This window comes from Cinclus cinclus, chromosome 7 (assembly GCF_963662255.1).
Source record: "Cinclus cinclus chromosome 7, bCinCin1.1, whole genome shotgun sequence".
NCBI classification, from domain to species: Eukaryota; Metazoa; Chordata; class Aves; order Passeriformes; family Cinclidae; genus Cinclus; species Cinclus cinclus.
Window position 1 is genome coordinate 3,445,525 of NC_085052.1, and position 18,614 is coordinate 3,464,138.

Sequence of the window (18,614 nt, forward strand, 5' to 3'; positions counted from 1 at the left end):
AAAAGTCCCAGGTCAGGATTTCAAGAACAGCCCTGCCTCTTGTGACTGTGGGGTATGACTTAATAGTAAAAAAAAAGAACAGGAAGCAAGTTATTTGGGAGGTGCAAGGCGTTTTCCAGCTCCTCAGGAATGATGGAAAGGCTCCCACTGGCTTCAGACAGGGAGGGACCAGAGCTGCTCATCTCTCCAGCCCGGCGAGGCCACCACGTGCAGATGGCAACACTCCCTGGTCCACAGCTACTGCAGAGCTGGCTGCACGAGCCACAGCCACTGCCACATCCCTCACTGGCACCATTTTTTGCCAAGGCTGCAACAAGAAACCTGTGAGATACAAAGACCCCAGGAAGTCCCTTGGATTTCCTGACCCTTGGAGCTGCTGTTGGCTGCCAGGATCAGCAATCTGCCTCAGGAAGGTTAAATGTGGACCAGAGCTGGCACTGAGGGGACTTGCTCTGCTCTGGACAAAGAGAGGTTCAGTTTTTGCTCTGCCCCACCATTTTCCCAAGCACTTGCAAAGATTACTTCCTTTGTCTCACTCAGACCAACTGTTTTGTAACCTCCAGGTGACAAAGCACTGATGTTCCCCCATAAACCTCCAGTCCCACATCACCCAGCAGCTCACCCAAACCTTCCAGGACTTGGATGCCTGCAGAAATGTGAGTCAGGCACCAAGGGATGGCAGCACAGGAGCTGGGAGCCCAGGACTGTGAAGATACAGCTTTGGCAACAAGGGCACTGAAGATTCCTGATACACCCCCAAACACATCCCAACCCTTCCTGTCTCCCTGATTACCTGTCCCATCTGAACTGGTTGCATTCCCAGTGACAACACAGCAATCCTGGTGACAAGGTCCTCTCTGTGTGTTCCTATGGAAGGTGCAGCAGGAAAAAAGCCTCCACACCAGCCCAGACAGGCAAGCCTGGGCTAATTGTGCATTCCACTGCATTCAACAGTGGCCAGCTTCTGACAGTGGTTTAGGAAAATGTGGGAGTTTTTACATTAGAATCTGTGCCCTGAAGGAAAAATGCCTTTTGAACTTTATTAGGGATAATTTGGCTTGTGTCTTGAAGCATGAAGGGCTAAAGTGCTACTGAACCCCTTGGACTAAACCCAAGGAAGGAGGCAAAGGCAATTTTCCTTCTGTCTTCTTTGGACAATCATTTTCATCTTTCAGGGTTTGTTGTTTGGGGTTTCATGAGTGCTTGCAAAAACTCTAAAATCTCAGATGCCTTAGATTTGAACAGGAAATCAAGACTCTGTGTTTCAGCTTCTGCTGCACTGGAAAGACACTGACCTTCGTGGTAGGAAAAGAGTAAATATTCAACCAAAAGGCAGCACACAGCTCATAAAGACGCAAATGCAGACAGGCCTAAAAGTTATGAACTTATTACAAAAAAGAACAGAAACAATTATTGAAACCCAACCCAGGTACTTTCCTCTATTATTAAATGATGACAGTAAATGAAGCTTCCAGGTCCAGAGCTCTGCTCCTTTCCCTGCATTTTCACAGATTCTGGATAACCTCTGTTCTTTAACAAAACCTCTTTTATCCCAAAGGGATTTTCCTTCTTGTGCTGCTATTCCTGCATCCAGCAGAGGTTTTCAGTTTTAGTAAGACTCTGTGAGGGACAGGTGATACCCATGGCTTGGCACAGGGTAACTGCAGTCAGCTCCCCAAATATCTCCAAATATTTGACCCTCTGACCTTCCTGGCATGGGGAATTTCTGAATACATCTTGCCTCTCCTTACAGAGAATCATGGAATGGTTTGGGTTGGAAAGGACCTTAAAAACCATCCTAGACACCAGCAGGGACACCTTCCACCAGACCAGGGTGCTCCAAACCCCATTCAGCCTGGCCTTGGACACTTCCAAGGATGGGGGAAACCTACAGGGGAAAAAAAACCCAAACCAAACCAAAACAAAACAAACATTCAGGAAAGAGAAATGGGCAGGTCCTGAAGAGGGGAAGGAAGGAGCTTTGCTCCCTTCCCAACAGGGAACCTTCCCTTCTCATTCAGAGCTGAAGCTGGCCAGGTCCTCCTCACCTGCAGAGGAAGGAGAATACTCTAAGTGACTCCAGCTCATTTTTGGCCTGTGCCTCTCCTGTGCTCCCATCTGCATCCCCAGTTCCTACAGCCTCCAAGTGGTGACAGTGAAAATAACCAGAGCAGCCCACGGGCCATGCAGATGAACTCCCAAGTATTTAGATTACCAAAGTGCACCTCCATAAATCTATGGGATCCCCTGCTGTAGGAAAGGGTCCGGGGTGCTAAACAAATAGGCAATAAATTTCACAGGATTTGGTAAAATTAGGATTGTCGTTACTTTTCCATTCCAAGAAAACTAATCTGGGTTATAATTATCCCAGCTACATCCAGGCTTTTCAATAGTTCATACACTGATAAATGAAGCGTTCACTCTCACAAATGCCTCTCCTTCCCCTGATGGATGCAATGTGTTCCAGATGGATGGAGAAACCTTTTTTTTTTTTTCCTTTTACACTTGCTAAGCTATTTCCAAGCATCCAGAGCACCACAGGTGTAAATCAGCAGAGCTCTTCTCATTTTCTCCACTCCTTAGAGCAGTTGAGGATCCAGCCCCTTATTTTTAACCTTAAAACATCAGATTACACATCGGTGATGGTCCCATAAATGAGGGAGGTAAGAAAAAACCCCACCAGACAAACACAAAAGGCATTAATTGCATAAATCACTTTGGGCATGCCAGCCCCAGCAGCAAAAAAAGCCACTTTAATTAGGCTGATTGAAATGCAGACAGGTTTTTTTTTTTCCTCCCCCTTTCCACTGAGGTCTTTGTACCCACTTTGTATGAACAGGAGCCGGCCTCCACATCCTCAGCCAAAACCTGTTCTCTCACTCTTCTCCCAGCAGCCAGGACACTGGGAAGTGCCACCTCAGCAGAGGAGATCAGCACCTCTGGCTGATGCACTGATGCCTGATGGAGGCAGAGAGAGATGCTTTTGTGATGAGAAAGGTCAGTGCTGCCCCGCAGAGGGATTCTCCCTCTGCCCTGCCACACTGCTCCTCTGTGATTCCCAGGCTTTCCTCAGGGCACTGGGATTTTCTGAGTGCCTGCCCAGGGCCAGCTGGGAGCCCATCTGCAGCAGGGCTGAGCCCACACGATGGCCCTGAGGCGGTCACGAGTGGTATTTCCAACATATGTTTGCACAAAATGCTCGAGCCCTTTCAAGCTGAGCACGTGAGCACCCAACCCTGTTCCCAGTGCCAGTTCTTGGCCCTGTGTGCACAGGGAAGGATTTCCAAACTCTGCCCCAGACACAAATACATTAATGTTTGTATTTAATGGCCAGAAAGACATGGCAGAAAAATACACATTACTGGAGAGGGCAAAATGTTCTGTGAGTCCCCCACAAGAAGTGTATGATGGGGAGATGAAGATTCAGCATAGGGAAGGGGATGCAAGTGTTTCATCAAGCACTGCTCCTCAGAGTAAATGCACAATATGGCTCGATTTATGCTGTAATGGTCTCTTAATATGCAGCATTTTTATCTGAATGTTATTTGACAGCTTGTGCTACGAGCAGCAGTGCTGGCCAGCACCGTGTGTCTGCCAGCACCTCTGGCCACTGTCTCACAATCCCAGAACCCACTCCCTCCTCCCAAGCTAGCCCCATCTCCAACTCTCCCTTAAAACCACAGGACAGGAATCTAGGGTTCTGTTTTCAAACAGCTCTAAAAGCTTATGCACATGAAAATACAGCTTTGTACAAAACTACTGTATCACCAAGTTCAGGGGGTGCTGGGAACAGAGTGATCAGTCATGCCAAAAACTGCAGGAAGGGACTTTTCAAAGCACAAGTCCATTTGCTTGGGTAAAAGGCAACTCCCCACCTCTCCACATAGTTTAAGGATGACAAGGAAGTCGAGTGTTTGCTAGAACATCTCAACCAGCAAGGAAAAATAAAAGTGCTCCGTCTGCAGGAATGAGAGCTGGCTCACGCAGTGTGTGCTCACTCTCACGTCTGTCAGCTCCACTAATGCTCCATGAGATGAAGGGTCTGTGCTGGAGCTGCAGCAGGACTGGCATTCACTCCTGGAGTACCAGATTTATCCCAGCTGCTCAGGTTCAGGCCCCTGACACTCACCCAGCAGCTCCAGCAGGGCTGTACCTCCTAAAGAGTGCCAGGGATCAAAAGCTAAGAGGTTTCACAGTCTGGCTGAAAGTAGAGATTTGTCCCTGGGTCAGGTAGGCTTCAAGCTTTCATGCAGAAAAAAGTTAAGCCATGGAAAAACTGTTCAAGCTCTTGTTTGGGGTTATGGACTCGATGCTGGCATTGGAAGGAAATTCCTGACCCTGCCTGGGCCATCATCTGGCTGCCACAGGCTCAGCCCGTGCCAACCTAGCACCTTTGCAACTGCAGCCACGTCATTTCCCAGCAGACAACCAGAAATATCCTCGTGCTTACACAGACAAATCCTACCCAAGGCTGACAAAATGAGAAGCAGCTCATTGGTGCCTGTTGCTATCTACAAAGCAGCTTGTGTGCAGGAGAAGTTTCACTGCTGTGATGATCTAAAGGTGCTAAAACCCCAAGAAGGAAGGACTGGCATGCCTGAACCCTATTCTCAGTCTCTAACCAATAAACTGGCATCCTGTCAGATGTCTACATTGACATGGTTAAACTCTTTCCCTCTTTTCATTATCAGAGTTGGGTGAAAATGCCCAGCAGCACACATGAAATCAGCTCTTGACACAATGTTTACACAGCAACAGCAGCTTTTTCAGCTTCACTGGGGACCCAGAGACCAAACAGTGCCCAGGGTTGTGCTCCAGGCATCCTTGCTATAATAGCATTATAAATACATAATGAGAGTTTAAAAGGCAGAAGGAAAACAGATAAAGGAGACTCTCTGTATCACACTCGGCTTTCATCATCTGAAAAGAGCTACAAATTTCAGCATGTGCTCATCAACACTGAGGGAAAGGTGTCCTCGTTAGAGGATGAGCACAGGACTTGCCTGGCAGCATCCAGAAAGAAAAGACATCAAGTTTCAGAGGAAAGCTGCCAACACGTTTTATACACACTGTCACTTTTAAAGAAGCAAAAGCAGCTTAGCAGAGAAGCATGAGGAACTGTGTTCAAGCACAGAACAACAGCAGCAAGGTCATCCATGCCATGTGAGCACAGATTTGGATCAAATCCCTGAAGGCTGGCCTGAGAAAAGCTGCTTCGAATATCAGAGAGCCAAAACCAAGGGAGTCCATCAGTACCTGGCCATCTCAGACGCCTCCATGGCCACCTCCAGCAGTATCCATGCACTTGCAAGTCCAAATCATTCAGACTCAAACCACAGCTGTGGCCAGTATCACCAAATACCACTGGGTGGGTTCACAGTCAGAACCTTGAGAGCAGCACAGTAACTCTGCACACTTCAAAGGGAAGAAAAGTGCCATCTTTACAGGACAGACTCAGCCTGAACAGGACCTTATCATCCATCCTCGATTTACACACACACACCACTCCCAAAACTCCTTCCCAACATGCAGCTCCAATCCTGTTCCTCCCTCTTCAGGTCCTTCCTTCCCTGTTCCCTCTCTCCCCTGATTCAAGGCCACAGCAAATGTGCTGCTTGATTATCTGCTGACACATTCATTTAGCACTTCTCCACGGAAAGCAACGAGTTTGGAAGCTTTTCCAGCTTCCCCTCTGGATGATGTCACCCTGGGCAGGCGCCAAGCTGGGTTTCAAGTGAAAATCCTTCACTTCAGGGTCAGACATCCTCCTATTTTTAGGCCTGGACTCAGTGTTGTGCAGCCAACAGCTGAGTTGGACAGTTCTTATTCCATGAGTCTGCTGGCTGTACCCTGTCCCAGTGCCCTCTAGAAACTCAGGGGGAGAAATGTGTCCTGTGCAGTCTGCACTGGGAATGGGGATGGAGAAAGGCCCCGTGGCTGCAGCCTGTGATCTCCCATCCACCCACCCTGGCTCCCCAAAACCTTGTTAGTGCCACATCCCCAAGGGCCACATCCACACAGCTTCTAAATCCCTCCAGGGATGGGGACTCCACCACTGCCCTGGACAGCTATGCCAGGACTGGACAAACCATTTTGTGAAGAAATTTTCCCTAATATCCAATCTAAGCCTTCCCTGGCACAGCTTGAGGCCATTTCATACCTGGGAGCAGAGACTGATGCTCACCTGGCTGCACCCTCCTCTCAAGCAGTTTTAGAGTAAGAAGCTCCCCCCAGCTTCCTTTTTTCCAGGCTGAGCCCCCTACCTGCTCCTCATCAGACTCATTGCACTAATTTCCCTAATTGCAACACCTGGTCAGCCAATGCCTGTGCTGTGCTTTGGCCATTTAAGCAAGTGATGTGTTGCTGTGCACGCAAAGCAGTTAAGGAAGGAAAAGCTTTTGAGATGAGCTGCAGGCCCACACAAAGAGCAGCCAGGCTCTTCCTCTGCTCCTCACAGACACACATCCCTGTGTTTTAGGGAGGCTGACAGCTGGAGTTCAAAGGATAGGACACAGACCGCACACAACAGCACCAGCCCCATGCGCTGAGTGAGCTCATCTCAGCAGGGCTGAGGTGTGACCATGCCCACTGCTGACAGAGACTGAAAACCACAGACAAGTGAGAACTGCAATGGTTTTGGGGCAGAGTGTGAATGTGAGTCACAGCTGCAGGCTGTGTGCACCCAGCCAGGAGCACGGGCAGTGCTGCCAGCCATGCACCCAAATCCCTTCTCTCTCACTGCACTCGTGCTCCTGCTGCAGCACATGAGCACTCACACAGAGAGACACATCCCAGTCTGCAGCACACCTAAAGCTGGCATTGCTGGTGCTTTGTTTTTAACTCTGGTGAGTCCCATCCCACCTCCCAGAGGGAATCAAACCCAGTCCCAGCCCAGCAGAGGCTGCTGGAAGGCAGCAGTTCCTGTGTCTGGGGGCTGTTCCCTTGTCCTCAGCAGGTTGGCAGCCCCTGCACCCCAGCAAAACCTGTCTGCACCCCCTCTGCAGCTGCTGGAATCACTGAATGGTTTGGGCTGGAAGGGACCTTAAAGCTCATCTAGTTCCAACTTCTGCCATGGGCAGGGACACCTTCCACTATCCCAGGTTGCTCCAAGCCCTGTCCAAAGTGGCCCTGGACACTTCCAGGGATGGAAGGCAGCCACTCTGGGTTTGTTGGTTGAACCCACTAATAGGGAAAAAAATAAATGTCACTGGCTAAGCCTGCAGGGATCCTCCAGCATCCATGGGCACACAGAACAGCATTAAATCAGGAATGCTCAGGTGTTTAGTGCTTGCAGGGTGCCAGCACAAGGCACTGTTCTGGCACTGCTGCTCCTGAGCATGTTTACAGCACGAGCAAGGACCCAAGCCAGATTAAATTTCAGATATTGAACCATTTGCTTCAAGGGAGTTACACCAGCAGCTGACTTGGCCTGTCACTCTCTTGTTTGCATCTCTCTGCCTTTGAAAACAACACTCTGCCTTGGTTGTATCAATCAGAGCAGTCTCTCTGAGAGGACTCCATGCACCAAAAAGCCTGGGTGATATTTAGCTACAGGAAAAAGATAAGCAGAGAAGAGGAACCTGTACTTAAAAAAAAAGGAAATCTCTCATGAAACCCAAATTGTGCAGCTGTCCCAGCTGTGCCCTTTCTGCAGCACATTTCAGCACTCTCATCTTCATTTGCACAGAAATAAAGTGGTTTTCCATCGGTATGGAATTCATCAATACTGTCCAAGGCTGGACAAGCTGATACAGCTCAGCATTCTGCAAGGGACAAATGTTGAGAAAGGCTGCTTCACTAGGGCATGTTCCACTGCAGCCTTGTGCAGATGCTGACAAAAGGCCTCTAGGGGTAAAAATAAAGTCAGGACCATCTCCTGGACTGCGCTTCTTGGGTCACAGGGGCCGGTGCTGTGCAGATGAACACACCCAGTGGAAGCCCTGCACAACCCCTGAATTGCCACGAGCACCACCTCAGGTCAAGAACTGTGTATCTGCAGGGAGGAGGGAAAGGCAAACATTCTGAACAAGCAGCTGCCAAGGGCTCTGCTCAGACAGGGCAGGCTGTGGAGGGAAGGTGGCTGCCAGCCCAGGCTGGAAGGGCACGTCCTGCCAAGACATCGAGGCACCAGAGCAAAAGGGAATGAAAGAAGAAAGGCCATTAGCTTTGGATGCTGTCAGAGAGGGCCTGGAAGTGGTTTAGTCCCATACATCAAGACCAGCTGAGCCATGTGCCCCCCACCCTCCCCCAGGTCCTGCTGCCTCTGGCTTCAGGTAGCAGATACTGGCACCAGCTCCCCCTCTTCCAGCCCTTCACCAGCTGCAGAAGAGCAGAAATGGAAACCTGAGCTGTCTCTGCTGCTGCATGAGCTGGGTGGATGTGAGGCAAGAGGGGAAGCAAAACTGCAGCTGATGTGGTCACTGCCACCCTGCTTTGCCAAGTGCACACTGCCTCCCTTCCCAAGGAGATGAGAGAGCTGATTGCACTGGGGCTGCTGAGGAAAAGTCAGTCACTGGACAGGCAGAGAGCAGAATTGTCAGACTCCTGAGTAATACTGACTCACTTAATCCATTCCTCCTTTATTTATCCCACTCTCATTGCAGATTGATCTCTTTTCTGATATCCAGACGAATTTTTTTTCAGAGCAGCACATTAGCACACAGCATGGCTGTGTCCTGAACACACACTGCTCCCTCGAGGTTTATTATACTACCAATAAATAAATTACCTGCTAATAAACCCCCCTCAAACTCACACTTCTCTTTTAGACTGAAGATAATTAAATTTATGCATGAGTTACTAATTTCTGTGACTCAACACTGGAACATACTGGGAAGATGGAAGGCTGTGATCAGATGTGTGTGTTAAGGCACTGCAGGATTTATTTTGAGCTTCCTCTACCAAAGCTGATTCAAATGCTATGGTAACCAAATTGTGGTCAAGAAATTGATAAAAAAACATGTGAAGAGCCTCTCACAGACAGAGCAAACCATAATTTGAATATGCAATAAAGGGTGATAAGGCTATGCCTTGGGACTGCCTGCAATCAGCTATTACAACTAGCTGACACCAGCTTTAATAAACATTGCTTAAGACATTAACCATCATGAATTACAATACAACTTTTCACAGTGCAAATATGGGTTGGAACTCTTTCCATTTAATACTTGAAGCAGGCTTAATTATCAGGATGTGAGGCCCTAAGAATGCCTCTAGTTGTGTTTCTGCACAAAGGGAGTGCTTCTGCCTGCTCGTTCTCATTGCACACTGCTGGTACCCAGGAGATGGGAAAGAACTCATAAAACTGCTTATCTTGGCTGGGTTGGGAACACAGGGAGCAAGAGAGGGAGGGTGGAGGGATGCTCCTTCTCTGCAGAGCAGCAAGAGGTGACTATTTCTTCACAGAACTTGTCACAAGCTTTCAATGAATTACACAGCGACAGCAGTGAATTTATGTGTGGAGATCTTTTAAAGAGTATTTTTATACCTTAATGACACAACCTCTTTTTTCCCATTCCTTAGTCAGCTGATGATGGCAGCCTAAAAGACTTCTCAATCCCAGCTTTTGTCTTGGTCACATCCTCACTTCTCTCCTGGCAAGCCAATTTACTACAAATTCTGTGTGTTTTCTTTAATCAGGCAAGAGGAAGAGATCACAAGCCCCTTTATTAAGGAAGTCAGGATAATTATTCTCCGAGGATAATTAAAAAGTAGGGATACATGAAGTAACTTGACCCAGTTCTCCTGGAGAACAGTGGCAGAGCTGGCAGGAGATGGCAGCTCTCATGGGTCTCCATCCTTTCATCCTCCATCCCTGGAGATTCCTTGATGTCTGTAATGAGGAAGCTCAGGGATGTTGACTCTGATGTCACTATCAGCCGTGGCCATGAGATAAATCCCTAACCAAAGGAAGGAAACCCCAGGTGGGCACTGAGAGGGGATCAATCCACACTGCCACATTCCAAAGCCATCCCAGAGCTCACAGGTGAGCAGGGGCAGTGGGCACTGCTGGAACCCTGGAGTTTTAGACTTTCTCTGCTGACAGGCACTAACACTCAAGAAAACACTGCTTTTGACCTGAAGCTGTGGAAAAGGCTTCCAAAATTAAGTAATAAAATTAGAATTGCTGGCGTGTAGTTTGAATAATAGTTTGTGTGTCACATGGTGAAAAGCTTAAAATTTAAGGTTTTAGAATATAGCAATATTTAAAAAGCAGAACGAAATTTTAGGGATGAAGTTTCTTTCTTCTTCACGAGTCTAAGTGAGATCTTATTTAATTAGGTAAAAATGCTGTGTTACAGATCACAAGTAGTTAGGTATTAAGTTAAAAATAAAAATAATTTAAGTGTTAGCTCTTAATTAAACAGTTAGGCCTTAAAAGACCTTGTAACAAGAGAAATAAATCACCATTTCACCATTTCTAACTTGTTAACTAGAAGTGCTGTAGCACTCACTGTAATATAAATGAAAATTAATAAACATATGAGTCCAAACACAAAATACCATCTCTGAAGCTTTTAATCCCAACTCTAGCAAAAGAAAAAAAAAAAAAAAACCAACATAAAAAGCAATAAAGTGCCTCGTGTGTGAAAAGTGATAGGCATCACTGCCATGAATATTCCTGGCTACTGCCACACACCAGCAATGGGAAGTCCATTATTTAAAAACCAAGGCCTGTAAATAACAACAAGGACAAGGGGGAAAACAATTCTTACCCCTGCCAAGATCCAACTATCATCTGACACACCTGGAAGCTGCTCCCAGAGGTACAGGGAGACACTTGGAAAAGCCTCAAAGTCATTTTTCTCTGCTCTAACTTGCAGGCTACAAAGAGGAACGAGGAGATTACACAGCATTGCAGAATCAATAGTTATTGTGGGAATCATTGGTTTGATGTCAAGGCCAATTAGCTGCAAGTGGAATTAGCACATACATCGAGCAGGAAGACAAGAACATGTTCTTCCCTGGATGGGAAAGACATTGACCAGGTGTGCACAGAAACTCTGGAACTGGCATCACATTTCCCAATGCTGACAAATCTCCCAGCCCTCAGGAGCCTGCAGCAATGGCCTGATCTGTCCTGGACATGGGACAAACTGAGGGAGGAGAAACCTGCAGCCCAGACTGACCATCTGCATCTGGAATTTACACCTAGGAAAGGCTAGACTTGGCCAACAGCTATTCACCCTATGCCAGGTCACCCTAACACACCAATCTTATCCCCTCACCTTCTCACTTTTGCCCTGATTTGTGCCAGCAGAAGTTTTATTCCACGTTGCAGACAGGAATTATAGCACTTCTTGGACTAATCTATGCCATTCCTGCTTTGGCTACTGAGAAAGAGTTCAACACTTGAGATTGAGGAGCGAAGTGTGTTATATTAAAGGAAACAGGCTGCACAGATTTTAATTAACTTTAAAGATCCATGAGAAGCAAGACAAAGGAGCCAACTTGCAGGACTCCATGCAAGGTGATACAAAACTGTTTTTGCAGCAGCTTAATTCACATTTTGAAGCCAACAGTGGAGAAGACTTTGCAGAGGTCAGGAGGGTGAGAGCCTGGGGAGGAGGCAACCCCAGGGCATAACCTGGGTGGGCAGCAGACCTTAAAAACCACAGAACTGTAGAATCACAGAGTATCTTGATCTAGAAGTGACCCACAGGGATCATCAGTGCAGCTCCTGTCCCTGCACAGACACTCCAACAGTCCCACCCTGGGCATCCCTGGGAATGTTGTCCAGACTCCTGGAGCTCTGGGGCTGTGCCCATTCCCTGGGGAGCCTGGGCAGTGCCAGCACCCTCCAGGGGAAGAACCTTTCCCTAAAACGTTCATGTAAACTGCCTTGAGCCCCAAAAGCAGGAGATCTACCCCAAGCACCCTCGTGCACTGGAGGTGACAGTGCCAGCTGGGGACATCTGGGTGAGGAAAGAGGGGGACAACAGGGTCCCCTCCAACCCAAACCATTCAGTGGTTCTGTTATTGAAACCTGTGGCAATCCCACCACCCCAGCATTCCACCGACACCTGCAGCAAAACCCTGAGACCTTTGTGCTTCAAAAGCTTTTTGGACAAACAGCCCCGGATGGTGGGGAAGCCCCAGGCTGTGATGTGCATGAGCCAACGATGCCATCCAGAGGTGCTCGGGTGCAGCACAGAACTCTGTGTCATCAAAGGCTAGAAAGACAGCACCTTTGTATATCTTATATATCAGATTTTAAACTAACCCCACCACCAAATAATTACATTTTGTTTCTTTTTAATTTATCCTGCCCATCGCTTGTTTATTTTCTGTTGCTCCTCACTGTGCGCCTTGATCTTTTAAGTATACTAAATAAGTAATTCTTAAAAATATAGATACACCTCTGACCTCTCCTGGCAAACTAGAGTTATTTCATTTCACTCCCAGTTGCTGAGAGCAGGCCTGGCACGACATGGGGAATTGAGAGAGACACTCATCTGTATTTCACTGCTCTGCAATAGTGCCTGAGCTGAGAAAACACCAACAACACACTGAACAGGAAACAATTCTTGTTCCCCATCTAGAACAGCTGGTGACTCCCTTTCAGCTGTGAAATCATGACTCAAACTTGATAGAAGAAAATGTTTTTCTCACATATGATTATACATATTTATGGGTGTTTGTGTACACACAGTTTATGTGCCCAGTGTGGATGCAACATCACCTGGAGCAATATTTTATGATGAGCCAAGTATGGAACAGGAGAGATCTAGTCAGCAGCAAAGACCTAATTCACCTTTGTGTGCAAAGACAACTTCTTTGCTGGCACCTGTATCTGTGTGGCAACAAAATGTGGATTTGCAAAGTGATCCCATTAATACTGGAATGAAATCAACCACTGAATCCTTACTTTCTCCATGAGGAACCTAATGGGATTAGAATCATAGAAAGTCCTGAGTTGGAAGGGACCTGTATGGATCATCAAGTCCAGCTCCTGGGACTACAAAGATTACAGACAAGTAATCCCAAAAGCACAAACTATATAATTACTTTTTAAATCTTTGGGATTTCCCAAGCCTTATTCAGATACATATCTGATTTTTAGATGTACTACCTTAAAATCATAGAAAATATAATATACTTGTACCTGACTTTTTTTTTCCCCTCAGAAACCATCACTTACTGGGCCATTAAAATTAAGGCACAGTGTATTATTTTATCACCTTACATAAACTAAAAAGGAAATTGAGGAGCAGACTGAGTTGAAAATGAACAAAGTAACTTTTCAGATAGTTTATGGCATGATTTGCACGCGCTGTATCCCTCCCCAAAGGAGCACCTTTCTTTTACAGTCTCAGTATTTGAAAGTGAAGAAAAACTCTGAAAATACAAATGACAGCAGATGACAGAGGGTGTGGCTGAACCATGCTACAAGGAGGCACGGTTCTGGGTAAGAGGAGATGGCTAAAACAAGATTCTGAGTGTTGGGATCAGAATGTCAAATGCAGGGACAAATCTCTGCACTGCATCTGGAATCACCTCGAGCTGATCTCAAACCCAACCTGGCCCAGGCATCTGCTCAGCACTGGGTCACGTCCTGTTTAGAGATGCCCTCAGGGCCCCCGTCAGCAGCTGGACTTGTGACAGCTCAGAGAGAGCACAGGACCAGGGGGACCCCTGCATAAGGAGGGGTTTGCATTTGGAGCCACGAGCGACCCTGCAGGATCCTGCACCCTGGGAAGGTGAGAGCTGGAGAAGCAGCTCTAGTGTTTCAGACACCTCAGTGCTGAATGCGTGTCTGGAGGGAAGGGCAGACATATGGAGCCCTTCCTAAAGCTGGGACAGAGGACCCACAGGGATGGCTGAGTCAACAGTCTAATTTTATAATCCTAACCCTGCCATGGGTTTCAGACACATCTTACATCAAGCGTACAACACTTTCATGCAACAGCAGGAAAAAAAATAAGCAAACCTCAGGAAATAGACCAGTTCTATGTGCTGTAATGAAAAAAATACAGCAGGAGTTTAGCAGAAAGTATTTCTTCAAAAGACCAAAGACACTCTGTCCTCCTCTTCCTGCTACTTTCACACAGTGTTTTCCTAAAAGAAGGTATCACCGTCCATCCAAGTCTCTGCCACACAAGGAGGTGCTTGGGCAGACAACAAACACAAGCCTACACTGACACCAAGAGGAAAGGATGTGAAAAGGGCACCGAGAAGCCCTGTGGCTCTGCTTTGGGGGGAGCAGGGTGTGCACTGACCTGTACTTGCCCGTCCGCACCTGCAGCGCTCTCATCCCGCACTGCTGGGCTCCCCCGACATCACTCGCGATGTCATCCCCGATCATGATGGCCTGTCAGGGCAGTGAAATACAGCAAAAGTTCATTTCTGCCATTTGTCACCCTCCCCTGACATAACAAACAGCGTGATTTGAGGTCCAATGCAGCCGTTGGACAAATTAAACAAGATAATGTTGTCATGGTATTGATTAGAAGTCATCCCACCTTGAGGGCAGTTCACTGGCACAGCACACACCTGTACAGTTTGTAATCAATCACAGAAATCAAAGGGATTTGGGGAACAGTTGTAAGAAAATGGTGAGTTTTATGAAGTTAGGCCTCTTCTGTTCCTCACAATCCATTCCTGCTATGCTCCAAGCAGCTTAAATTAAGCTTAACTTCTTAAATCTGGTGTTCTACAGGCTGGTCAAAAGCTTAAGCTTGTAATCACTGAGAGCTTGATCCCAGCCTGTTCTCAGGTTGATACAGAAAATTGGGAAACCACTGTAAAATGGAATTTATTAATTTTTGCACAGTATGACATGATGTGTACAGACCTAGCACTGTTTGGGTTGCCATCAGTTTATTAATGTTAATAAACAAAAGTGAGTAGATTACCAAAAAACTAACTGGTTCTGCTAAGATTTGTCTGGTGTTTGACAAAAAGAGTGCAGAGAGCACCATCTTGCCTCTGGTAAAGATATTTATTAGATCAGAGTGTATCAACCCAGGTTTCCTTTCTGTTGCCAATCACATCTACAAAACTTCAAGTAGAAATTTTGTGCTTATCATCCTGCACTAAAAATGACTATATTTATTCTATTCTTCAAATTTAAAATTATTGGAGGATGCCATTTTATAGTTTCAACAAAAGCCAGTATATACACAAAACAGTAATTTTCCATCAATCACCAAAAAAAATCAGCTTTACACCTCCCAAAGGTGTTCTGGATTATTCTGCAGAGAACAGAGGCAGCACCTAAAACTGGGGAAACAGATCTGAAAATCTGTAATGTGGGTTATCAATCAGATTTTTTCACCTTTTGTATAAAAGTTGAATTTTGTCTAATACAGAGTTAGCTGCATCTTTAATAATTTTATTTTCATCTTTCAAATCAGTCTTTTGCTTCATAAATTTAACTACCTGGTTTGCAGAACCATGGTACCTTCCAGCTCCAGACATTCCCTCCTGTATTTCCATCCCTTCCCCAGCTCTGTTTTGCTTGAGAAAGAATAAAAATACAAAACCTCCAGAGCTATTTTTGTGGTTTATCTAATTGCAACAGGATCTTTTCCCCTGCATTACATTGCATGTAAAGGAAATCTCAGGATATAGCTTAATTTTCTGAGAGGATTCACAAACCAAACTGAGCAACAAACAAGTAGATCTGGGACAGCTTCTCCTGTAGATAGCTCACCTTTCCTTAGTACTCTTCCAAACCAGCAATTCAGCATGAAATGGGGAGAAAATGATGTGTTAGATCTAAGTAATCAGTGAATAAAGCATGTGTATGTGGATAAGGAAAAGAGAATATTCCCACTGTTGCACGAAGAGCTTCAAGAATCTGGCAACACCACCCCCAGCCAACCACCATTACCAACTGCCCCAGGCTGCTCCAGGATATTTAATCATTCTCAAGCACTCGGTTAAGAGATTACAATTCCTTTTTCCTACGAAATTCCTTCCAACACCTCCCTGAGGGTGAGAGGGAACAGACCTGTATGCCCTTGCTCAGCCCAAACCCTGACATTCAGGAAGTTAAGACAATTTCAATCCTGTGTCCTAATAACCCTAAAAAATGATTTCCTCTGCCAAAGGAAAAGGGCAGAACAGAGCAGAGCACCAAGCACTCTCCTGCTTGCCAGGGCTGTATTTTACCCCATCCAGGGAAGTTTTGCAGCAAGACTCTGGCAGCTCTGGAAGTGCAGCTACAGCTGAGCAGCGATGCCTGTCCAGGCCAGCTTGTGGCACACGCATACAAAAATGTGCTCCAGCCCCCAGGGATTTCACAGATTTACTATCGGTGAAGGGCAATAATCACTAAAGGAGGAGCAATTATTCCCAAATCATTTAGGATTTAAAAAATCATTGGCAAGAAGATAGAGGTCAAAAGGTGCGCTGTCAAGGGAAATAAAAAAAACTCTACCTGTCAAACCTGGGTTTAACTTCCTCTCTGGCTGCAATATGGTAAGAAGACAGAAAGATATAAAACTGAAAGGTCACATATCCACTGAAAGCAGGAATCAGAAGATCCCCATTTGTGTTCACATTTTACATAGGGATCACACTGTTAATCTGTTCAATCCTTCTGAAAAAGTTCTTTTTTTTTTTAGATTAGCTACAAATTAACTAAAAAGAAAGGAAAAAATGCAGCGAGTTTCTCTAGATTTTAAGACAAATCATTAAAGAAGAAGGATAGGTGTAATTTCTATTTCCCTAAGATGGTGAGAGGTGGTGTGTGGTTGTACACACACAGTAAATAAAGCACACGGGCCAAAGCTGAGGGAAAACATTGCTCTCAATGAGCTCCCATCAGACTCAGCCCAGAGGGGCAGGGAGAACAGAGGAGGTCAACATGACCCCCAGGAATCCAGGGAGGAAAGGCAAAATATAATCCCCAGAGCTAGCAATGCCACTGGTGCTGCCTGAGACAAACCCTGAGCCAAATGCAGGTGAGCAGCCAAAACTAAAAAAACTTTAAGAGATGGTGTTGGGATGGTGAGGGGGAACCTCAGGTAGTTTTTGCCTGCAAACAGAGTTTCAGCATTCATTAACTGATCACAGAAAAATGTCTGATCAGAAAAGGAATTACAGAGTAAGGAAATGTATGAGGCAGAAAGATGAGAATACCCTGACTGACCCTGCCCTGTTCATGTTGCAGGCAATGTTTACCAGGATGAGCTCAGATGGGGATTTTGGAGGCTGGAGCCTATGCAGGATGCAAACAGAGGTGCACAGAAGGCAGCGTGCTAACTCCACCAGAATATATAGCACAGGGAATGATTCCAGAGTCAGACTTATTTATGCCTAAACAGAATTTCTGCTATAGATTTAATAACCTTTACCAAGCTAAATGTGCCAGGACCATAAAGAAAGCTTATACACCAAACCTTGATGTATTAAACCCCTTTACACAAGAAATACAACACATTTACTTTTCTCCCTGTTCTCCTTCACCCAAGGAATAACACCCCAGGCTTCAGGATCCCACATTGTGTTTGTTTCTGTCTTAGAACTCCAAAGGTGTGGGGCCAGACAAGTCTCACTATGCCTTCAGCTGGACTGGAGCCTGACACTTCCCTTGGCCACTTTTGGGATGGAAGATCTTGCCCTGCTGTGGCTGATGAGCAAGGAGGGGATGTTGGCACAGGAGCAGGTCCCCTGTGCCACCCATGGGTGACCTCTCCCTGCTCTCATGCATCACTAACTCCCACCTGAGGCTTGCAGGTGGCAGCAATGGGAATTGCTTAACTGCCAATAGTTTATGGACTCCAGTACGAGCTGCCATAACTCCCACTAAAGCAGGATAATTTGCTACAGAGAGAACTTTTTATGATTATATAAAACTACCAGAACCTTAACATTATTTAGGTTTTATTGTAAAGCTGTAAAAATCATCCACTGTTACAGCTGCCTTAAAGCACATGAATTAGGCATTTCAGTAACCTTTAAGATGTGTTATTCTTTGTCATAGTACTGAATTGTAAGATAGGTCTGGTTACCTCTAAGAGGTTTAAATTTCCAATCTATTAAAGTAATACTGGCAATCTGTTATTTCTAGGCCATTGAGGAAAGGTTAAAATGAAAATTGGACTTTAGGGAGCTCCTCTTATTCTAAGTGCAGGCTGAAAACATCTCAGCAGCAGAAGGCAAAGTCAGGGTCTCAGTAAGAAGCAGTTATCAAGGGAAACGACCGGTGATAACTTTATTGATTAAAGCAGCTTGAGGAATTTCAGAATTGCCACTGTCTCAAATTACTGTGGTAAGACAGCTTTATTAAAAAGGTATTTTTCATTAAAAGCCAAGTGAAAGAAAATTGTCATATGATTTCAAAAGCACAGCTCATCTAAAATGGTTTAACAATGGTATGGATTAAATGCATTCCACAGGTGGAATAAATTATTGGAATAAACATTTTGTAAAAGCAAAGGCAGGTAAAACCAGCCCCTGTCATGTCACTACAGATTAAAGTGTAATGCCGTGCATTACAGGAACTTACTGAAGTGAGTATACTGAGGTTTTAAACTGAAAATAATGAGGTTTTATTACTGTGTACCACGAACTAAACCAACCTGCAAATCCTTCTCCAAAAGTACACTAAAGTCACAAGGTTGAGCACTCAAAAGTCAGGAAAAGATGTCAGAATTAAGGCAGTT